This window comes from Phocoena phocoena, chromosome 1 (assembly GCF_963924675.1).
Source record: "Phocoena phocoena chromosome 1, mPhoPho1.1, whole genome shotgun sequence".
Lineage (NCBI taxonomy): Eukaryota > Metazoa > Chordata > Mammalia > Artiodactyla > Phocoenidae > Phocoena > Phocoena phocoena.
The window spans coordinates 43,582,946-43,597,659 of NC_089219.1; the positions used below are offsets into that span (position 1 = coordinate 43,582,946).

The 14,714-nt window shown below is 38.0% G+C and overlaps 1 protein-coding gene across 1 annotated transcript in view; it reads left to right on the forward strand.

Moving 5' to 3' along the window:
• ZFYVE9 (zinc finger FYVE-type containing 9) overlaps positions 1–14,714 on the forward strand; it is a 121,554-nt gene that overhangs the window by 56,298 nt on the left and 50,542 nt on the right. The gene's annotated exons all lie outside the window — the stretch shown is intronic.

Consider the following 14,714-nt stretch of genomic DNA (forward strand, 5'->3'; position numbering starts at 1 on the left):
CATACTATTAAAAGCTGAGAGAGAATTAAGTGTATTATTTGACATTACAAAGTTAACCTTCCGCAGATTTAATAGAGGAGGTAAGAAGTAGTGTAATTGAGCTAAGTGCTCATTTATCATGATAAAAAGTCAAAAAATAATATCTGTAGTTGATAAATAGGGAAAGTGTAGTATAAGAACTAAAGCAAGTGAATAATAAATGAGATTATCCCTGAGAAACAAGGCTGGGGTGGGGTGAGGGTAGCCAAGGTATTACAGTTATTTTTATATGTTATTTGATAATGTTTTAATAAATATATTAAAATAATAAATTGTTCATACTTTCTGAATGCAGGTAATTCCCCTTGTGGGATTCTATGCCAAAGAAATTATCTGAAATGTAAAATACACTTTGTACATGAAAGCGTTTATTATAGTATTACTTAAATTTAACACAAAAATTTAGCGGCAACCTAAATGCCCAGCTATAGGAAAAAAGTTTAAGTGTGTTATATTTTTTAGATGAATGCATCTTTTTTAGAATATTTTTTAGCTATTAAAAGTAGTATTTTTATGGAAAATGCTCTTGAAATAAGTACAAACGCATGATACAAAGTTTCATCTTTAATGTGGTTATGGCTTATGCGTAAAAGATTATGCCTTTATGTCATAATTATGATATTTTAGGTGAAATATTACATGAAGGCAAGGTGCTATGTTAGAAATTGACCACATGATACCTATGAAGTACAGTTCAGTATTTACTGTTCAGTATTTGTGTCAGTTCCAAAATGTATGGGGTTAATTTGAAGTCATCTGGAGCCTCTAGGCCTAAATTTCATTCCAGAAATTACTTGAAACATTCTTTTTTTTCCCCTCAGTTTGAATGTATTCAGATTGCATGTTTATATGGGTTTTTTTTTTTTTTTTTTGTGATACGCGGGCCTCTCTCTGTTGTGGCCTCTCCCGTTGCAGAGCACAGGCTCCGGACGAACAGGCTCAGCGGCCATAGCTCACAGGCCCAGCCGCTTCGCGGCATGTGGGATCCTCCCGGACCGGGGCATGAACCACGTCCCCTGCATCGGCAGGTGGACTCTCAACCACTGTGCCACCAGGGAAGCCCTATATGGGTTTTGAGAGGGCATCAGGGACTAGGGCATGGGAGGTTCATGAATGTCTTGATTAGGAGTTTGTCCTTTATTCTGCAGGCAGTGAGGAGCCATTGAAAGAAATGAATGACATAACCAGATTTGTGTTTTAGAAAGATAACTCTAGAAGCAGTATGAAAATGGATCAAAGTCTGTGTGTCTGGTAGCAGGTAGAGCAGATAAGAAGCAATTACAGTGGATAAACAAACTTAAAGTGGATGAGCACTAGAATACGGGATAACAATGAAAGATAAACAAACCGCTGATACATGCAGTAACATGGATGAAGTTCACAGACAGTAATACTGAACAAAAGAAGCCAGACACAAAAAAGTACATATTATGTGGTTACATTTATGTGATTCTCTGAAACAGGCGAAATGAATCTGTGGTGATGGAAATTAGATCATTGTGTGTCTGGGGTGAGGTGTGGGTGCAAGCACTAGAATCGATTGTAGACGGGCCCTGGGAACTCTCTGGGTTGATATAAATATTCTGTATAGTGATTGGGATAGTGGTTACATGGGTGTTTACATTTTTCAAAACTCATTGAACTGTATAATTAAAATATGTAGGTATTATTCCGTGTAAATAATACCTCAGTAAAATTGACTTAAAATTTGTATTGATATAATTGACACATACATTATATTAGTTTCAGGTGTACACTATAATGATTTGATATATGTATACATTGTGAAATGATCAATAAGTCTAGTTAACATCCATCATCACACATAGTTACAAATTTTTTTTTCTTTGTGATGAAAACTTTTAAGGTCTACTCTCTTAGCAACTTTCAAATATATAGTACATTACTGTTAACTATAGCCACCATCCTGTACCTACATCCTCAGTACTTATTTATCTTATAACTGGAAGTTTGTACCTTTGGACTACCTTCACGCATTTCACTTGCCCTTCAACCCTCACCTCTGGTAATCACCAATCTGTTCCCTGTATCTATGAGTTAAGTGCATGTTTGTTTGTTTGCTTAGATTCTACATATAAGTAAGATCATACAGTATTTGTCTTTCTCTAACTTATTTCACTTAGCATGATGCCCTCAAGGTATATATGTGTTGTGGAAAATGACAGGATTTCCTTCTTTTTAATGACAATAATATTCCATTGAATGTACATACCATGCTTTCTTTATCCATTCATCCATCAACACTTAAGTTACTTCCATGTCTTGGCTGTTAAAAATAATACTGCAGTGAACGTGGGGGTGTGGATATCTTTCCTAGTTAGTGTTTTCATTTCCTAGTTAGGTATCCTAGTTAGGTATTCAGATAAATACCCAGAAGTGGAATTGAAGGATCATATGGTAGTTCTATTTTTAATTTTTTGAGACACCTCCATACTGTTCCATAGTGGCTGCACCAATTTATATTCCCACAAACAGTATACTAGGGTTCCCTTTTCTCCACATCCTTGCCAACATTTGTTATTTTTAAATTGATTTTTAAAAAAGCTATTGTCAGGATCCAGTAAGAAATTAGGATATTACCAATAATGGCAGTGGGAATAAAGAGTATTGAAGAGATATAAAAGAGTGATGCCTCAGTTCAATAAGATTTCATAACTAATTGGATGTGAGGAGTGAGAGGAGACAAGTCAAAGTTGGCTTTAGATTTCTGGCTTGAGCACCTGAGTGGACTTCGTTCTTATTCACTGAGGCAGTGAATAGAGGAAGAAGAACAGATTTGGCAGAGGAGTGGGAGATGAGTTCTTCGTTCAGTGTGTTGGATTTCAAATAATGGCAACAGATGGTAATATGTAAATGAAAGATGAATACATAAATAGAGCCTTCAGGAGTTAGATCTGGGCTAAAATACAGATGTGTGGAAGACCAGCATTTTTGTGATAGTTTTAAACTATGGCTGTGAATGGGATAGGCCAGTGTGAAGAGACTAGATCTATGAATGGAACTCCAAGAAATACCAACAAGGAAAGGATGTGAATCATTACATGAGTCATTAAAATATATGTTTACCATAAATGATTACTCATCTTTTAAAAGTATCCTTATATATCAATAGAGTGCATTTTGAACTAGCATATTAAAATGCAAAAATACTACAACAAAAATCACTTGGAACTGATAGTAAGACTAAGTAAGACTAAGGTCAGACTGTAATACATCTAAGCTGTATTAAATGTTATCTATGAGGTGAGGGCATATATGAACATATCTAAGTAAATAGTATTTTAAGTAATGAGTGAGCTGTAAGGCTCTCTTTCTGTCTCTCTCCTTGAAAAGGAATCATTTCACAGCTTACAGAATATTGGAGCTAGTAGGGAACTTACATTATCTAGTATAATGCTTCATTTTTCAGATGAAGAAAGTGAGATCTAGAAGTGTTAAATGGCTTGCTCAAATCACAGACCTAGTTGGTGACAGAATTAGGACTAAAGTATTCTATGAATTATGTCAGTTGCCTATGTGTGTATATTAATAGTATAGCAGTTTTTAAAAAACAGATATGGATAATACATATGTGCTATGCCTATTTTATTAAGAATCCCATGTGTAGATAATCAGGGTAGAAGCTTAGTATATTATTTCACTGTGATTTTTGTATGAACTTCCATGAACTCTCTTTATAATATTTTTACAGATTTTTAATCTAAACTACATGTATTAATAAAATGTGTGTATGTATATATATATATATGTCTATGTATGTTTCTCATTTAGTATATATACAATTTTTTTGTTACATGTCATTGCTTATGCTTTCCACAGTGAGGGGAAAAATGGTATTTTGTGAAAAATAACATTCTGAGAGTTTCAGGGTGCCTTCTGGATAATGTAGTGCCATGGGAGGTTCTAGATTGTATATTATTTCTCCGCTTCTCCCCTCCCTTACTCTGTGTTTTTTATTTTTTTAACATCTTACTGGAGTATAATTGCTTTACAATGTTCTGTTAGTTTCTGCTGTATAACAAAGTGAATCAGCTATACATATACATATATCCCCATATCCCCTCCCTCCTGTGCCTCCCTCCCACCCTCCCTATCCCACCCCTTTAGGTGATCACAAAACACTGAGCTGATCTCCCTGTGCGATGCAGCTGCTTCCCACTAGCTATCTATTTTACATCATTTAGTAGTGTATATATTGTCCATGCCACTCTCTCACTTCATCCCAGCTTACGCTCTCCCCACCATCCCCTGTGTCCTGAAGTCCATTCTCTACGTCTGCATATTTATTCCAGTCCTGCCCCTGGGTTCATCAGAATCATTTTTTTTTAGATTCCATATATATGTGTTAGCATACAGTATTTGTTTTACTCTTTCTGACTTACTTCACTCTGTATGACAGACTCTAGTTCCATCCATCTCACTACAAATAACTCAATTTCGTTTCTTTTTATGGCTGAGTAATATTCCATTGTATATATGTGCCACATGTTCTTTATCCATTCTTCTGTCGATGGACACTTAGGTTACTTCCATGTCCTGGCTATTGTAAATAGTGCTGCAGTGAACATTGTGGTACATGTCTCTTTTTAAATTATGCTTTTCTCAGGGTATATGCCCAGTAGTGGGATTGCTGGGTCATATGGTAGTTCTATTTTTAGTTTTTTAAGGAACCTCCCTACTGTTCTCCATAGTGGCTGTATCAATTTGCATTCGCACCAACCATGCAAGAAGTTTCCCTTTTTTCCACACCCTCTCCAGCATTTATTGTTTGTAGATTTTTTGATGATGGCCATTCTGACTGGTGTGAGGTGTTACCTCATTGTGGTTTTGATTTGCATTTGTTTAATGATTAGTGATGTTGAGCATCCTTTCATGTGTTTGTTGGCAATCTGTATATCTTCTTTGGAGAAATATTTATTTAGGTTTTACACCCATATTTGGATTGGGTTGTTTTTTTTTTTGATATTGAGCTGTGTGAGCTACTTGTATATTTTGGAGATTAATCCTTTGTCAGGTGCTTCATTTGCAAATATTTTCTCCTGTACTGAGGGTTATCCTTTCGTCTTCTTTATGGTTTCCTTTGCTGTGCAAAAGCTTTTAAGTTTCATTAGGTCCAATTTGTTTATTTTTGGTTTTATTTCCATTTCTGTAGGAGGTGGGTCTAAAAGGATCTTGCTGTGATGTATATCATAGAGTGTTCTGCCAATGTTTTCCTCGAAGAGTTTTATAGTGTTTGGCCTTACATTTAGGTCTTTAATCCATTTTGAGTTTATTTTTGTGTATGGTGTTAGGAAGTGTTCTAGTTTCATTCTTTTACATGAAGCTGTCCAGTTTTCCCAGCACCACTTATTGAAGAGGCTGTCTTTTCTACATTGTATAATCTTTCCTCCTTTATCAAAGATAAGGTGACCATATGTGTGTGGGTTTATCACTGAGCCTTCTATCCTGTTCCATTGACCTATATTTCTATTTTTGTGCCAGTACCATATAGTCTTGATTACTGTAGCTTTGTAGTATAGTCTGAAGTCAGGGAGCCTGATTCCTCCAGGTCTATTTTTCTTTCTCAAGATTGCTTTGGCTATTCGGGGTCTTTGGTGTTTCCATACAAATTGTAAAATTTTTTGTTCTAGTTCTGTGAAAAATGCCATTGGTAGTATAGTCATTTTCACAATGTTGATTCTTCTAGTCCAAGAACATGGTACATTTCTCCCTCTGTCTGTGTCGTCTTTAATTTCTTTCATCATTGTCTTATGGTTTTCTGCATACAGGTCTTTTGTCTCCTTAGGTAGGTTTATTCCTAGGTATTTTACTCTTTTAGTTGCAGTGGTAAATGGGAGTGTTTCCTTAATTTCTTTCAGATATTTTGTAATTAGTGTATAGGAATGCAAAATATTTCTGTTCATTAATTTTGTCTCCTGCTGCTTTACCAAATTCATTGATTAGCTCTAGTAGCTTTCTGGTAGCATCTTTAGGATTCTCTATGTATAGTATCATGTCATCTGCAAGCAGTGACAGTTTACATCTTCTTTTCCAATTTGGATTCCTTTTATTTCTTTTTCTTCTATGATTGCCGTGGCTAAAAATTCCAAAACTATGTTGAATAAAAGCGGTGAGAGTGGGCAGCCTTGCCTTGTTCCTAATCTTAGAAGAGATGGTTTCAGTTTTCCACCATTGAAAATGATGTTGGCTGTGGGTTTGTCATATATGGCCTTTATTATGTTGAGGTAGGTTCCCTCCCTGCCCACTTTCTGCAAAGTTTTTATCATAAATGGGTGTTGAATTTTGTCAAAAGCTTTTTCTGCATCTATTGAGATTATTGTATGGTTTTTATCCTTCAGTTTGTTAATATCGTGTATCACATCGATTGATTTGCATATATTGAAGAATCCTTGCATTCCTGGGATAAACCCCACTTGATCATGGAGTATGATCCTTTTAATGTGCTATTGGATTCTATTTGCTAGTATTTTGTTGACGATTTTTGCATCTATGTTCATCAGTGACATTGGCCTGTAGTTTTCTTTTTTTTTTTTGCAGTACGTGGGCCTCTCACTGCTGTGGCCCGTCCCGTTGTGGAGCACAGGCTCCGGAAGCACAGGCTTAGCAGCCATGGCTCACGGGCCCAGCCGCCCCGCAGCCTGTGGAATCCTCCCAGACTGGGGCACGAACCCGGGTCCCTTGCATCGGCAGGCGGACTCTCAACCACTGCAGTACCAGGGAAGCCCTGTAGTTTTCTTTTTTTGTGACATCTTTGTGTGGTTTTCATATCAGGGTGATGGTGGCCCTGTAGAATGAGTTTGGGAGTGTTCCTCCCTCTGCTATATTTTGGAAGAGTTTGAGAAGGATAGGTGTTAGCTCTTCTCTAAATGTTTGATAGAATTTGCCTGTGAAGCCATCTGGTCCTGGCCTTTTGTTTGCTGGAAGATTTTTAATCACAGTTTCAATTTCAGTGCTTGTGATTGGTCTGTTCATATTTTCTATTTCTTCCTGGTTCAGTCTTGGAAGATTGTACTTCTCTAAGAATCTGTCCATTTCTTCCAGGTTGTCCATTTTATTGGCATATGGTTGCTTGTAGTAATCTCTCATGATCCTTTGTATTTCTGCAGTGCCAGTTGTTACTTCTCCTTTTTCAATTCTAATTCTGATGATTTGAGTATTCTCCCATTTTTTCTTGATGAGACTGGCTAAAGTTTTATCAATTTTGTTTATCTTCTCAAAGAACCAGCTTTTAGTTTTATTGATCTTTGCTATTGTGCCTTCATTCCTTCTTCATTTATTTATAATCTGATCTTTATGATTTCTTTCCTTCTGCTAACTTTGGGGTGTTTTTGTTCTTCTTTCTCTAATTGCTTTAGGTGTAAGGTTAGGTTGTTTATTTGAGATATTCCTTGTTTCTTGAGATAGGATTGTATTGCTATAAACTTCCCTCTTAGAACTGCTTTTGCTGCATCCCATAGGTTTTGGGTCGTCGTGTTTTCATTGTCATTTGTGCATCCCATAGGTTTTGGGTTGTCATGTTTTCATTGTCATTTGTTTCTAGGTATTTTTTGACTTTCTCTTTTATTTCTTCACTCATCTCTGGGTTATTTAATAGCATATTGTTTAGCCTCCATTTGTTTGTATTTTTTACAGTTTTTTTTCCTGTAATTGATATCTAGTCTCATAACACTGTGGTCGGAAAAGATACTTGATACGATTTCAGTTTTCTTAAATTTACTGAGGCTTGATTTGTGTCCCAAGATATTATCTATCCTGGAGAATGTTCCATGTGCACATAGAAGAAAGTGTATTCTGTTGGTTTTGGATGGAATGTCCTATAAATATCAATTAATTGCATCTGGTCTAATGTGTCATTTAAAGCTTGTGTTTCCTTATATATTTTCATTTTGGATGATCTGTCCATTGGTGAAAGTGGGGTGTTAAAGTCCCCTACTATGATTGTGTTACTGTCGATTTACCCCTTTATGGCTGTTAGCATTTGCCTTATGTATTGAGGTGCTCCTATGTTGGGTGCATAAATATTTACAATTGTTATACCTTCTTCTTGGATTGACCCCTTGATCATTATGTAGTGTCCTTCTTTGTCTCTTGTAATAATCTTTATTTTAAAGTCCATTTTGTCTGATATGAGTATTACTACTACAACTTTTTTTTGATTTCCATTTGCATGGAATATCTTTTTCCATCCCCTCACTTTCAGTCTGTATGTGTCCCTAAGTCTGAAGTGGGTCTCTTGTAGACAGCATATATATGGGTCTTGTTTTTGTGTCCATTCAGCCAGTCTGTGTCTTTTGGTTGGAGCATTTAATCCATTTACATTTAAGGTAATTATCAATATGTATGTTCCTATTACCATTTTCTTAATTGTTTTGGGTTTGTTATTGTAGGTCTTTTCCTTCTATTGTGTTTCCTGCCTAGAGAAATTCCTTTAGCATTTGTTGTAAAGGTGGTTTGGTGGTGCTGAATTCTGTTAGCTTTTGCATGTTTGTAAAGGTTTTAATTTTTCCATCAACTGAGATCCTTGCTGGGTAGAGTAATCTTGGTTGTAGATTTTTCCCTTTCATCACTGTAAATGTGTCCTGCCACTCCCTTCTGGCTTGCAGAGTTTCTGCTGAAAGATCAGCTGTTAACCTTATGGGGATTCCCTTGTGTGTTATTTGTTGCTTTTCCCTTGCTGCTTTTAATATTTTTTCTTTGTATTTAATATTTCATAGTTTGATTAATATGTGTCTTGGTGTGTTTCTCCTTGGATTTATCCTGTATGGGACTCTCTGCACTTATTGGACTTGATTATTTCCTTTCCTATATTAGGGAAGTTTTCAAATATAATCTCTTGAAATATTTTCTCAGACCCTTTCTCTTCTTTTTCTGGGACCTCTATAATTCAAATGTTGGTGCTTTTAATGTTGTCCCAGAGGTCTCTGACACTATCCTCAATTCTTTTCATTCTGTTTTCTTTATTCTGTTCTGCAGCAGTTATTTCCACTATTCTGTCTTCCAGATCACTTATCCGTTCTTTTACCTCAGTGATTCTGCTATTGAATCCTTCTAGAGTGGTTTTAATTTCATTTATTATGTTATTCATCATCGTTTCTTTGCTCTTTATTTCTTCTAGGTACTTGTTAAACATTTCTTGTATTTTCTCCATTCTGTTTCCTAGATTTTGGATCATCTTTACTATCTTTACTCTGAATTCTTTTTCAGGTAGACTCCCTATTTCCTTTTCATTTGTTTGGTCTGGTGAGTTTTTACCTTGCTCCTTCATCTGCTGCATATTTCTCTGTCTTCTCACTATGTTTAACTTACTGTGTTTGGGGGTCTCCTTTTCGCAGGCTGCAGGTTCATAGTTCCTGTTATTTTTGGTGTCTTCCCCCAGTGTGTGAGGTTGGTTCAGTGGCTTGTGTAGGCTTCCTGGTGAGGGGGACTGGTGCCTGTGTTCTGGTGGGTAGGGTGGATCTTGTCCTTCTGGTGGGCAGGGCTGCATCCGGTGGTGTGTTTTGGGGCATCTGTGAACCTAGTATGACTTTAGGCAGCCTCTCTGCTAATGGGTGGTGTTGTATTCCTGTCTTGCTAGTTGTTTGACATGGGGCATCCAGCACTGGAGCTTGCTGGCCATTGGGTGGAGCTCTGTCTTAGTGTTGAGATGGAGATCTCTAGGAGAGCTCTTGCCAATTGATATTACTTCAGGCCGGGAGGTCTCTGGTGGTCCAGTGTCCTGGACTCAGCTCTCCCACCTTGCAGGCTCAGGCCCAACATCTGCCCAGAGCACCACGACCCTGCCAGCCACATGGCTTGGAAGAAAAGGAAGAAAAGAAAATGAACAAATAAAACCCCAAAACAAATGTTAAAAGCAAAACAAAACAGACAAAATCATAGAAAGTAACATACACATGCACACTCACAAAAGGAGAAAAAAGGAAAAAAAAAAAAGGAAACAAACCAATAAACAAACCCACCAATGATAACAAGCACTAAAAACTAAACTAAGATAAACATAAAACTGAAAACAAGTCAGATGCAGAAAGCAAATCCCAAGTCAGCAGTTGCTCCCAAAGTCCACCACCTCAATTTTGGGAACATTCATTGTCTATTCAGGTGTTCCACAGCTGCAGGGTTTATCAAGTTGATTGTGGGGGTTTAATCCACTGGTCCTGAGGCTGCATGGAGAAATTTCCCTTACTCTTCCGTGTTCACACAGCTCCTGGGGTTCAGCTTTGGTTTTGACCCTGTCTCTGCACGTAGGCCACCCTCAGGCATCTGTTCCCCGCCCAGACTGGAGGGGATTAAAGCAGTGGCTGATTAGGGCTCTCTTGCTCACTCAGGCTGGGGAGAGGGAGGGGTACGGTAGTCATAGTTGGAATGTGGGACGAGCCTGCGGCAGCAGAGGCTGCCATGACCTTGCAACAGCGTGAAGTGCACCGTGTGTTCTCCCAGGGAAGTTGTCCCTGGATCACAGGACTGTGGCAGTAGCGTGCTGCACAGGCTCCCGGGAGGGGTGTGGGAAGTGACCTGCAGTTGCACACAGGATTCTTGGTGGCAGCAGAAGCAGCGTTAGCAGTCCATGCCCGTCTCTGGGGTCTGAAATGATAGCCGTGGCTCACGCCCATCTCTGAAGCTCACTTAGGTGGTGCTCTGCCATCTGTGGGCACATGGAGCAGGAAGCCCCTCTCCTTGCACACCCCGAAACAATGGTCTTTGGCCTCTCCAGCAGGTGAAGACTTTTTCCCGGCCTCCCTCCCAGCTAGCTGTGGCACACTAGCCCCCCTTCAGGGTGTCTTCACGCAGCCAGCACCAGTCCTCTCCCTGCAGTCTGATCTCCAAAGCCCAAGCCTCAGCTTCCAGCCCCTACCGGCTCTGGTGGGTGAGCAGACAAGCAGTCTCAGGCTGCTGAGTGCTGGTTGGCGCTGATCTCTGTGCAGGAATCTCTCCGCTTTGCCCTCTGCACCCCTATTGCTACACTCTCCTCCGTGGCTCCAAAGCTTCCCCCCCGCCCACCCGCCATCCCTGCCAGTGAAGGGACTTCCTAGTGTGTGGAAACTTTTCCTCCTTCACAGCTCCCTCCCAGAGGTTTAGGTCCCATCCCTATTCTTTTGTCTCTATTTATTCTTTTTTCTTTTGCCCTATCCAGGTACGTGGGGATTTTGTTGCCTTTTGGGAAGTCTGAGGTTTTTTTCCCAGTGTTCAGTAGGTGTTCTGTAGGAGTTGTTCCACATGTAAATGTATTTTTGATGTATTTGTGGGGAGGAAGGTGATCTCCACATCTTACTCCTGCATCTTGAAGGTCTCCTCCTCCGTGTTTTACTCTCATGTTTTGCAAACAGACATTCAGAACATGAATTTGAATGAATTGTTATCTATCAGATTATTTTTTTGGAGTTAATCTCTGGTTATTTCCCTCTCTTACTCAAAAACCTTTCTTGGCTTTGTGTTACCTTTAGAATAAACTGTGTACTCTGATATTCAGTGCTCTACATAATCTGATTCTATATTTCCAGTCTCATTTCCCACTAGTAGTCTCCCCATACTTACAGTGAAGCCAAACTAAACATTTCTTGGTTTGTTGTATACTTTGATGATTTCCTCCTTCTTTACCTGTGATCCTGGTGCCCCCCCAACACCATGCTATTTCCCGAAACCCCAACTATCTATATCCTATCAGTTCTCTTAAGTCGTATCAATGACCACTTTCTCCATGAGTTCTCCCCTGATGATCTTCCCAGATAGAAGCAATTTCTTCTTCTGAATGCATTTAATTATCTTTAAAAACTATTTGGTATGTAGAAAAGTGTATAAGCATATATATTAGTAATTGTTCAAGTTATAAAGCCTAATAACTAAATAACCACCCACAAGCAAAATACCCAATTTGGGAGATAAAAATGACTAATCCACTGAAACTCTCCTTTTTCTTTCCTGATTACATCTTCCTTCCAGACTTCCCATCCTCAACCCCTAGGGTAACCATTGTCTTTAATCTTGTGTTATACTTTTCTTGCTTTTTTTTTTTTTTTTTACGGTACACGGGCCTCTCACTGCTGTGGCCTCTCCCGTTGCGGAGCACAGGCTCCGGACGCGCAGGCTCAGCAGCCATGGCTCATGGGCCCAGCCGCTCTGCGGCATGTGGGATATTCCCGGACCGGGGCACAAACCCGCGTCCCCTGCATCAGCAGGCGGACTCTCAATCACTGCGCCACCAGGGAAGCCCCCTTTTCTTGCTTTTTAAAAATAATTTTATCACAAATGTTTGCATCTCTAAGGATTATAATATATTCGTATGTTTGTGAACTTTATACATATGTGATCACACTGTACACATTTTATGTGCTTTTTTTCACTCTACCATATGTTTCTGTCATTCATTCATGCCTCTAGTTCATTCATTTTCAGGCTACTGTTTTATATGAACTACATAAATTTACCACAGTTTATTAATTCTCTTTATGATGAACAGTTTGCTCTTCTTACTAGTTTACTGTTTTTCAGATATGTTCTTTAAATTTTTTTGTACATGTATACTTATGAGTATAAGTTTATAAAGTATGGATTTCTTCAACTTTATTAGATGATGTTAAATTATTTCCCAGAGAGGTTTTCCAGTTTTTATCTGTCTGTCCCCATCTTCAGTGTATAAGAGTTGCCAACATTTAATATTATGAGAGTTTTAATTTTTGCCAGTCTGGTGGATATAAAATGGTGTCTCATTTTGAATTGCATTTCACTGACTATTATGTTCATTTATTTATAAGCCATGTACATTTTGTATTCTGTGACAAATATATCCCTGTTTATGTCTTTTACTCATGTTTCTATTATGTTAGCATTTTCTTTGGGATTCCTTTAATTTTTTCAACATAAACACTCAACTATGACCTTTTTCTGACAGAGTTAAGTTATTCAGTATGTATTAGCTTTCTATTACTATATTTCTAAGCCACAAACTTAGTGGCTTGAAACAACACAAATTATTATCTCATAGTTTCCATAGGTAAGGAGTCCAGGCACAGCTTAGATGAATCTTCGGCTCAGGGTGCCTCAAGGTGTCAGCCATGCTGACCTTCTCATTTGGAGCCCAAGGTCCTCAGGTTGTTGGCAGAATTCACTTTCTTACAAATCCCTGCTTTCTTTTAGCTGTTGGTTGGGGAGTACTCTCGGCTCCTAGAGGCTGTCTGCAATTCCTTGCCTCATGGCTCCATAGATAGTTTACAACATGGATGTTTCCTTTCTTTCAGGTCATCAGGAGTGTGTCTCTACTTTGGTTCTCTGACCTCTAGACCTAGATTTAAAGACCTTATGTCAGGCCCAGTCTGATAATCTTCCTGTTGATGAACTCAGAGTTTGTTAATTAGTAACCTAATCATGGGAATGACACCCATCATATTCATAGGTGTTTTCCCCACGCAAGGGGAGGGAATTAAACAAGGCATGTACACCAGGAAGCAGACAGAATTCTGCCTCAGAGCGTTTCTGTCCTCCCAAACGTGACACAGACTTAAGCATACTTCACTCGTTTAATATCTTTACCATTCTAACTATTGTTGTGGTTGGTTTTACCTTTTGTAAAAGAAAAAATAATTGTTTTTACTTAATTCAATTATATTCAGTTTTTAATATCAGTATAAAAATCAGTATCAATATTCAATTCAATCAAAATTATTAAGTTTGCCACTATATTTTCTCTATATCTGCTATTTTAGTATCCCATATTTCCATTAGGACTTGCTTTTCTTATTGAAATACATCTTTTCATTAGTTCTCTTGGTGAGGGCCTATGGTTGTTAAACTCCATTAGTCCTTGTATGTTTGAAATATTTTGCCATCACTCTTGAATAATTAGTTGGCTACAAAATTCTAGCTTAACAGATTTTTTTCCCTTCCTCTCTTCCTTTCTCTCATTCCTTCATTTCTTCCTTTAACCTCCCCTTAGCAAGTACTTTGAAGGTATTACTTCCTTGTCTTCTAGCATCTCCTGCAGTCTAGTTTTTTTTTTTTTTCTTTTTAACAGGTAGTTATTTGTCTTTTCTCTTTGGCATTTAGGATTTTCTCTTTATCCTTGATTATCTGTAAGTCCACTATTAAAGTTCTCTGTGAGTTTTTGTTAGTCAGGTTTATGGTGTAATTTGTATCTAATAATATATGCCTTTTCAGACATATATTACTGTATATAAATATACATATTCAGTTCAGGGAGTCTAGACAAACAGATACAGTCAGGTAACAACCACCAATATCAAGATATATAATGTTTTCATCATCTCTAAACCTTGCCTCATGTCCCTTTGTATTTAATCCCCTCCCCTTACCCTCTGTCCCTGGCAACTATTGATTTGATTTCTGTCCCTCTAGTTTTGCATTTTCCAGAAGGTTATATAAATGGAATCTCACTGTTATGTTTGGCTTATTTCACTTAACGCAGTGCTTTTGAGATTCATCCGTATGGTTGAATGGATGTCTGTACCACAATTTGTTTATCCATTCACCTGCAATGTATGAAAAGTTCCAATTGTTCTGGATCCTTGCCACCACTTGATACTCTTTTAAAAAAAAAAAAAAAGCCTTTCTAATGAGTGTTTAGTGGTATCTCTTTGTGGTTTTAATATGCATTTCCTTAATAACTAATGATATTGAGCATCTTTTCATATGCTTATTTGCCATCT